The sequence below is a fragment of the Lolium rigidum genome, chromosome 1, assembly GCF_022539505.1.
Source record: "Lolium rigidum isolate FL_2022 chromosome 1, APGP_CSIRO_Lrig_0.1, whole genome shotgun sequence".
Taxonomy (NCBI): Eukaryota; Viridiplantae; Streptophyta; class Magnoliopsida; order Poales; family Poaceae; genus Lolium; species Lolium rigidum.
In genome coordinates this window covers 210,725,285-210,733,495 of record NC_061508.1, presented here as the reverse complement: position 1 = coordinate 210,733,495, position 8,211 = coordinate 210,725,285, and positions in this window count along the sequence as shown.

The window sequence follows — 8,211 nt, the reverse complement described above, 5'->3', positions numbered from 1 at the left end:
CACCTAGAAGCTGTCCTGGAGACCCTTAGAGAGCATAAGCTGTATGCTAAATTCAGCAAATGTGAGTTCTGGCTGAAGGAAGTAGGATTCCTGGGACATATCTTGTCTGCAGGAGGAATTGCCGTAGATCCCGCCAAGATCAAGACTGTTGCAGAATGGAAAGCCCCAACCACCCAGACCGAGGTCCGCGCTTTTCTTGGATTAGCCGGATATTACCGCAGATTTGTAGAAGGCTTTTCGAGCATCGCTCGACCAATGACCCAACTATTGAAGAAGGACAAGAAGTTTGAATGGACGGACAAATGTGAGGAGAGTTTCCAACAACTCAAGCTTAGACTGACCTCAGCCCCAATTCTGATCATGCCGGACATCACCAAGCCCTTTGATGTTTATTGCGATGCATCCAAGATTGGTCTCGGATGTGTGCTTATGCAAGAAGGCAAAGTGATATCTTATCCGTCCCGAGCAACCGAAGCAAGCATGAGCAGAACTACCCCACCCATGACCTCGAACTCGCAGCCGTAGTTTTAGCACTGAAGGTGTGGCGTCATTACCTCATGGGTAATCGCTGCGAGATCTATTCGGATCACAAGAGCCTGAAGAAAATCTTTACCCAGAAAGAGCTGAACATGAGGCAAAGAAGATGGTTAGAATTGATCAAGGATTATGATATGGAGATCCACTATCACCCCGGCAAGGCCAATGTGGTAGCGGATGCGTTGAGTAGACTACCGTGTCAGTTGAACTCAATGATAGCCGAAGAACAACCCAGCCTATACCAGGAGTTTGAACAGTTTAGAATGGAGTTAGTCGGTGAAGGATTCCTAGCCAGCATGGAGCTACAACCCACCCCGATTGGTCAATCAAGGAAGCTCAGAAGGGAAATGCCAGCATTGATGGAATCAAGACCCAGATAGTCGCAGGAAAAGCACCGGGATTCACCGTAGATGAAGAAGGAGTCCTTTGGTACAACGGACGCTTGTGTGTACCGTCAGACTCAGACTTAAAGCAAGTCATTTTGAAGGAAACCCATGACACCCTATACTCTATTCACCCCGGAGGTACCAAGATGTACCAAGACCTGAAGGAACAATTTTGGTGGCATGGAATGAAGAGGGAGATCGGAAGCTACATCGCCAAGTGTGATATCTGTCAACGAGTCAAAGCAGAACACCAGCGACCCGCAGGACTGCTGCAACCCCTACAGATTCCGGAATGGAAGTGGGACTCGTAGGAATGGACTTTATCACAGGTTTGCCCAAATCCCAGCAAAGGTAACGATTCTATATGGGTAGTGGTGGATAGGTTGACCAAGGTAGCCCATTTCATTGCCGTCAAGACCACCTACCAAGGCCCAAAGCTAGCTGAGCTGTACATCTCTAGAATAGTAGCCCTGCACGGAACCCCGAAGTCAATAGTGTCAGATAGAGGATCCCAGTTCACCTCAAGATTCTTGCAGAAAGTGCATGAAGGACTAGGAACCCGTTTGAATTTCAGCACCGCCTATCACCCGCAGACCGATGGACAGACGGAAAGAGTCAACCAGATACTGGAGGACATGTTGAGAGCATGTGTACTGGAGTACGGATCCAAGTGGGAAGACTGCTTGCCGTACGCCGAATTCTCGTACAACAACAGCCTACCAAGCCAGCCTACAGATGGCCCCTTTGAAGCTCGTACGGAAGGAAGTGCCGTACCCCCCGAACTGGTCGGAAGTCGGAGAAAGCCAAGTATTTGGACCTGATGTTCTTCGTGAAGCCGAAGAGAAAGTGCACAAGATCCGCGAGTACCTCAAGACGGCGCAATCAAGGCGTAAGAGCTACGCCGACAAGAGACGCCGAGAGATGACCTTCGAGATCGGAGATTTTGTCTATCTCAAGGTATCCCCCCGAAAGGAATGCAGAGATTCCAGCTGAAAGGAAAGCTTGCACCCCGATATGTCGGACCCTTCAAAGTTCTCGACTGCCGAGGCGAAGTGTCTTATCAACTCGGAGTTACTCGAAGAAATGTCGGCCGTGCACGACGTATTTCACATCTCACTCCTTCGGAAGTGCCCGGAAGTTCCCGAGAAGACCGAAGTGTTTAAGAACATCGATCACCGTTCGGTGGATATCAACCAAGATCCGACATACCGTGAAGTGCCGATTCGCATTTTGGAAGAAGCATACGTAACCACCCGCACCCGAAGCATCAAGTTTCCGAAGATACAAGTGGAGCAATCATACCGAAGATGAAGCCACTTGGGAGCGAGAGGAAGACATGAAGAAGGAATACCCAGATCTCTTTAGTACCTAATTTTCTTTAAGATCTCGGGACGAGATCTTTTGTAAGGGGGAAGGGTTTGTAACATCCCAAATTTCAAATAAAGGAAGAAGAACAGTTCCAAGTTTCCAAATTCAGAACCAACAAAAACTTTTACTTTGCATATAGTACCCTGCATAGGACTTGTGCATTTTGAGTGATATGCCATGATGATTGTTATATTTGTGAGTATGATGAATTCCAAAACCCTAGAATTGATCAAGTGATGATCACCAACCAAATAAATCAAAAGAGAAAGAAATCCAATATTTATAAAATCCTAAAAACCCTAACATATGGTATATGTCATTTTTGTAAATTTGGCCCTAAACCCATTTGATCTTCACCCATAGTTGTATTATGATAATAAAGAGTATTTACAACTTTGGGAATCAAAGATTTACCTTTTAAACCAATTTCAAATTTGAAAATATGATCACATGAGATAATGGTCATTTCGACTTTTATAGTCCGATCACCACTTTGAGCCTCTCTATTTCAAATTTTCTAAACCAAACAAATCCAACTCTTGGCATGTCATCCAAGTACACAACAAGGTGAACAACTTTTGTATAGATCATCTTACCAAAATCTTTCTGGATCAAGAGATAGGATCAAGCAAAGATGAGTCTTTGAAACAGATTCAACAATCCCCATTTTCAAATTGTGATCAAATCTTGCTGCCCCTTGACCATTTCTTGGCTAAACCAAGTCCCCTGGACATCACTCAACCTAACCCATGCAAGAACACGCCATGGACACGACCAGATCATGGCCGGCCATGGCCATGCCGACCACGTCGCCCTCGACACGCCTTCCCTCTTTTCTCTCCACCATCGCCACGGCCACCATGTCCAACGCGTAGCCCACGACCTGCTGAGATCGTCCGTGCACGCCGTCGATCGCGAGGACGCCGACAAGCCCCGGACAACGCGCGCCCAGGTACGCCCAGGTACGCCCAGGTACGCCGCGAGCGGCATGGGCGACGTCACTGGCGCACGGACGCGCGCGACACGGCCACGCGGCGCTCGCCAAATCTCGCCGTACCCCGACCATATCCGCGCACCCTGGTACCCTCCTCGCCACGCGGAGCTCGTCGGACACGCTCGCGTCATGCCTTGGCGACCACGGCCGCCGGAGAGGACGAACGTGCCCACCACGGCCGCGACAGTACACGCGCTCGCCCGACCACCGTACGCCACCATTTACCGCGCCGTTGACGCTCCGAGGACCGCGGTGACGTCGTGAACACGACCCCGTCGTCGCCTAGCCCTCTAGCCCACCGGAGCGGCCGCGCCCTTGTCGCCATTGCCACGGCACCCCAGCACCCACGCGCGACTATAAATAGAGGCCTCCCCTCGACGATCCAAGCACACCACCATGATCACCACTCACCACCGCCTCGCTCAGCACCAGTAGCCACCCCAATCGTCGCCGGAGCAAGGCCAATCGACGCATCACTGCCGCGGAAGCTCTGCAGCATTCGCCGTCGATCCAGGCCTCCCCAAGCGACGCCACTGCTACCAGGAGCCTCGCCGTCGTCTACAAACTCGTCGAGCATACTTCCAACCCTAGCTGGAGCCACCGTAAGCCCTCCGACCCCCTACCTGCGCCGCCGGCGAGCTTCTCTCTCGCCGTCGACGATGACAAGCATGAGCCGTTAGATCGCGTTCTAATCCAACGCCCCCTGTTGATTCATACCGCTTCGGCGTTAAGCGTCGCTGACGGGTGGAGCCCACTGTCAGGCGGCCCGCGCGTGCACAGATGCGTGGTGGGCTGGCCTTGGGCCGTTTTTAAACGTTTGGGCCCAGTTAGTTTTCCCGCCGGCCGTTTTAATTCAAATCTCGTTTAATAATTTTAGTTTGAATTCAATAATGAACCCAACTTTGAAAATACATAGAATCTGTTTGGCTTGGCCAAATTTAACAAACTTTATATCTTTAAAAAGCTAGTAAAAAGTTCTACAATTTTCCACTGGTCTCACTTCGAGATTCATTGTAGAAATAAAATGATAAAAAGAAGAAGGCAGGGACTTTTTCTTATTCAAATAATTCTTAAAAATCAACCAAAATAGATATTAAGTTAATTCCAACTCCTATAGCTCACATTTGAGTTACACTAATTGTTTCTGCAAGAAAATGGTGTGGTCACTTTGCATGATCATGCCCTAGTTTGATTAATGGACAATATGACTAGTTTAGTTAAGTGATATTGTCCAAAACTATTATGTAAATCTTATGAAGTATTTTTACTTCATTTAAATATTGTCTCAAATGAATTCATGTGATGTTTGCACCCCTGGTCCAAACACTCCTATATGAACATTTGGAGATTTAAAACATTTGTAGAACTATTAAAGGGTATGAGGTGGTCTACCTCATTTAAATCATTTTCTTCAATAATAATAATGAATGGTTGACTTGGAGCAACATAAGTTCATGTATTATTGTTTGATGAATTAAATCTTAAGAAGATTTCAATGAGAGGAAATTATTCCTCAAGAACCATATGAAATTTACTTGTCACATATGAATAAGGGGAAATTATTTTCCTCAAGTCACCCAACCAATGCACCTACTTATTTCATGTGTGTGCTTAGCATAGCTTGTGTGAAGTAATGATGTGCTTAGTTTAGCTTTGAGCTTGTTTAGTGATTATACTTATATTCAACTTTGGACGCTAGCACCAGAGATTATCAAGAGGAAGGAGAATTCTACCCAGAAGAGGAAGAAGAAAACCTAGAGAACTACCAAGGCAAGATAATACTCTTGCAAAGTGCAAATCTCTCCTTGAGCAAGGCACCATGATTCTTACCTTTCTTCATACCAGCCTATCTTATATTTTACACCATACAAGTTGTACTTGTTGTGTTCTCAAAGGATGGAATAAAATTGGTCTAGAGAACAAGATTACTAGATGAATAGAGATAGCAAAGCAATGTAGCACCCCTCATGATTAGTGCTAGTGCTAAAATACTAAAACTTGACTACTTTAGATGGGAACATGTGAATGGTGGATTTTGAAACCTTGGAATGATGAAGCATTCCATTGAATGATTGGAGGTGGTTATGAACCAGAGAAGATGGTGATTTTTGATGAAAACCTGATATTGGTTTGAATGCGATACCTTTCTAATTTTTGAGTACCCCCACAATACCTGATTATGGGTAGGGCTTAACTGGAAGTTTATAGATCTTAGTATGGGTTCCCTCTGAACACACATCATAGGGGTTATGCCGAGGCTGCCTCCGTTGTTGAGAAATGATGTGAATTGAGGTGAAATTGTACGGCCAAGCCTCGTGCGGTTCCCAGTGTTAACAGCTTGGTTTTCACTCGGGAGGCCAAGCTCATGGGGAGAGGTGCTCATACTAGGATGTGTAAGTGAAAGGTTATGGTTGATGATCCGCGTACTCGTGTTACGGTGACTCGGAGTTATTCCGACGGATGAAATCAAATGTTGTGGCACAAGTGTGCAACCTCTCGCAGAGTGTAAATCTATTCGAATAGCCGTGTCCACGGTTACGGACGGTTGGAAGGGCCATACAGCTTTCCTATGTCGGATTTTGAAAACCTTAGTGAATGTGAATGGTGACTTGGTGACTCGTTTGGAATTATACCAATGTTGTGGGAATGACACTAATGTTCCCACTTAAGTTAGTTAGCACATGATCCAAGCTTGTGAACTAAAATTTGGCTTATGCAAGTTAAAATAGAGTTTAGTACCTTCAGTTGGCATTTTACATTAGTATTAGTTTGCAAGTACTTAAAGTACTTACGGCTTTGTCCCTGGCTATTCAAATGGCCAGAGTACGATGATGAACAGAACTATCACGAGGATGACCAGCAGAACGCCTACGACAACTAGGGGTTTCTAACGTCAAATGTTGGCCTGTGGACTAGAGAGTCCATTACTATTACGCTTCCGCTATGTATGAACTTGTGTATGTATGTTGATTGAAAGATCAACTATTTGTGTAAGATGAATCATGTGATTCAGGATTGTAAGACATTATGGCTTGTAATAAATAATGACTGTGATATTCGACTATTATGCCTCGCAACAACATTATCCTGGGATTGCGATGAATGACATTATAGGCATCTGGACTTAAAAATCCGGGTGTTGACATGCTCCTTGACTCCTACTGGTTCGATAACCTTGGTTTCTTACTGAGGGAAACTTGCTGCTGTACGCATCACACCTTCCTCTTGGGGTTCCCAACGGACGTGTGTCTTACACGCCATCAAGCATTTTTTCTGGCGCCGTTGCCGGGGAGATCAAGACACGCTGCAAGGGGAGTCTCCCACATCCAATCTCTTTACTTTGTTTTTGTCTTGCTTTACTTTATTTTATTTACTGCTTTGTTTGCTCTTTATATCAAAAATACAAAAAAATTAGTTGCTAGCTTTACTTTATTTACTGTCTTGTTCTCCATATTAAAAACACAAAAAAAATAAGTTACTTGCATTTACTTTATTTAGTTTGTTTTATTTACTACTGCTAAAATGAATACTCCTGAAAACACTAAGTTGTGTGACTTCACTAGCACAAATAATAATGATTTCCTATGCACACCTATTGCTCCACCTACTACTACAGCAGAATTTTTGAAATTAAACCTGCTTTACTAAATCTTGTTATGAGAGAGCAATTTTCCGGTGTTAGTTCCGATGATGCTCGCTGCCCGACTTAATAATTTTGTTGAACTATGTGAAATGCAAAAGTATAAGGATGTAGATGGTGACATTATAAAATTAAAATTGTTTCCTTCCTCCTTAAGAGGAAGAGCTAAAGATTGGTTGCTATCTTTGCCTAAGAATAGTATTGATTCATGGACTAAATGTAAGGATGCTTTCATTGGTAGATATTATCCTCCCGCTAAAATTATATCTTTGAGAAGTAGCATAATGAATTTTAAGCAATTAGATAATGAACATGTTGCTCAAGCATGGGAGAGAATGAAATCTTTGGTAAAGAATTGCCCTACCCATGGACTGACTACTTGGATGATCATCCAAACCTTCTATGCAGGATTGAATTTTTCTTCGCGGAACCTATTGGATTCAGCTGCTGCAGGTACCTTTATGTCCATCACTTTGGGGGCGGCGACAAAGCTTCTTGATGATATGATGATAAATTACTCTGAATGGCACACGGAAAGAGCTCCACAAGGTAAGAAGGTAAATTCTGTTGAAGAAACCTCCTCTTTGAGTGATAAGATTGATACTATAATGTATATGCTTGTGAATGGTAGATCTAATGTTGATCCTAATAATGTTCCTTTAGCTTCATTGGTTGCTCAAGAAGAGCATGTTGATGTGAACTTCATTAAAAGTAATAATTTCAACAACAATGCTTATAGGAATAATTCTGGTAACAACTATAGGCCATATCCTTCGCTAATGGTAATGGTTATGGTAATTCTTATGGTAATTCTTACAAAAATAATAGGAATGTACCCCCTGGTCTTGAAGCCATGCTTAAAGAATTTATTAGTACACAAACTGCTTTTAACAAATCTGTTGAAGAAAAGCTTGGTAAAATTGATATTCTTGCTTCTAAGGTTGATAGTCTTGCCTCTGATGTTGATCTTTTAAAATTGAAAGTTATGCCTAATGAAGATAAAGATATTAAGTCATTTGCTACAGCAAACTCCATCCAAGTTCGAATTAATGAAAATATTAGATTGATGGCTGAATTGCATGCTAGGTGGGAAAGAGAAGTAAACGAAAAACTTGCTAAAGAGAATAATGTAGCTAAAGTTTGGACTATTACCACCACTAGTAATGATAATGCTTCACATGTTGCTACACCCCATACTATCAATGGTAAAATAATTGGTGTTGGCAATGTTTCTACTCCTAGTGCAAAGCGTGCAAAATTGCCTGAAACTGCTGAAATTGCTAAAA